The sequence below is a fragment of the Aplysia californica genome, unplaced genomic scaffold (assembly GCF_000002075.1).
Source record: "Aplysia californica isolate F4 #8 unplaced genomic scaffold, AplCal3.0 scaffold00409, whole genome shotgun sequence".
Taxonomy (NCBI): domain Eukaryota; kingdom Metazoa; phylum Mollusca; class Gastropoda; order Aplysiida; family Aplysiidae; genus Aplysia; species Aplysia californica.
This window is the reverse complement of record NW_004797679.1, coordinates 554,715-556,130: the sequence shown is the minus strand read 5'-3', so window position 1 is coordinate 556,130 and position 1,416 is coordinate 554,715. Positions and strand designations below refer to the sequence as shown.

At 39.3% G+C, this 1,416-nt stretch overlaps 1 protein-coding gene across 1 annotated transcript in view; it reads right to left on the bottom strand.

Annotated features, from left to right (window-relative positions):
* Positions 1–752: 752 nt before the first annotated feature.
* Positions 753–1,416, bottom strand: part of LOC101851755 (sex peptide receptor) — a gene marked incomplete at its 5' end in the record, with an annotated part of 5,630 nt that continues 4,966 nt past the window's right edge. Inside the window, 1 exon segment of the mRNA XM_005104213.3 lies at positions 753–1,413.

The window sequence follows — 1,416 nt, the reverse complement described above, 5'->3', positions numbered from 1 at the left end:
TATCTGTCAGTCTTTACTGGTGTGTACGTCTGAATGGATGCCTGTTCCCGTTGTGGGCGGATTGATGGGTTACAGAATCTGTTTATTCGCCTGTTCCTCGTCATTCACACACACACACACATGTATATTTATATATTTATATATAAGAGCAGATGGAACCCAGAGGTTTGAATGAGAGTTGCAGCATTGTGACACATTACGACAATCGTAGATTAGTACAGGATGCCCGCTTTCACCGAACAATATGCGTGGTTATTCGCAGCATGACGCGAAAAACAGTGTCAGTTTTGAAGGTTTACCTCAGCTGTGGTAACAACAAGAATAGCAATTAGTACAAACAGTATAATAATCAACAACAGCTAACATGATCATAGAGAAGTCAAACAACACAGATCCGTACTCGACCTTACTTTTATGTTCGTGGTTGGTTTTTTAAAATTCGAGGTTTCGAATAATGATGACATTCGAGTTTCCGAGGTCTAGTCATTGATATCACACTTATCGTATACAACATAATAATAATATAATCATTGTCGTCGTCAGTGGGTTGGGTTACTCTCTCGAGTTTAGGAACTTCTCACGATAGGTGTCTCACAATCGTTCTTCTTGTAACACAACTCGAGTTTCGCATTATAATTAATTGATCACCTCGTAACACACCTCATGTTTCACACAGTCGATATTCCATTAAAACATCTTCAGTTTTACTCAATCGATATTCCTATCACACGTCTCGAATGTTTTTTTTTTTATAGATGTTGTTCTTTTAATAATGTTTTTAAGAATTCTGGTTATCATCCTTTCAAACACATTTCAAAGTTCTCAGCTATTCTTTTAGAAACACGTCCCTAAATTCTCATAATCGTTCGTCTTTTAGTAAGATGTCTAAAAAAATCCTCAAAGTCGTCCTCTTTTTGCAACAGATCTCGAATATCCGTAGCAGCTCTTCTCGTAACGCATCTCGAGTTTCACATGGTCACACTTGTACATCACCATAGTAACACATCAGCTCGTCCCAGCACGGTTTGGTGTAAAGCTCACCCTCTCACGGACTAAAAACAACTGTCCCCATCAGAACTACAGTATGTCTCTCATTGCGTTTCCGATCTGACACGCCCACTCTTCTCGTTTTGTCACGTTCAGGACTGGGAACTGTTGTTCTAACGAATACGTATAGGGAGGTTGCTCACCACTCGGCTTAAAAGCATATTAGTCATAATCACGCCTCAGTGTTAGCTAATATCCTTTATAATCAATCAACACAAGAAATACACGAACAGGGTTAGGAAATAAGACACAATAACGTGTTCTTTATTAGACACATCGACTTTGAGTAGGGCAGTTCACATCAGGTCTTTGAGTCCTTTTTTAGAATGATCTGCTCTCTCTCTCTCTCTCTCTCTCTCTCTCTCTCTC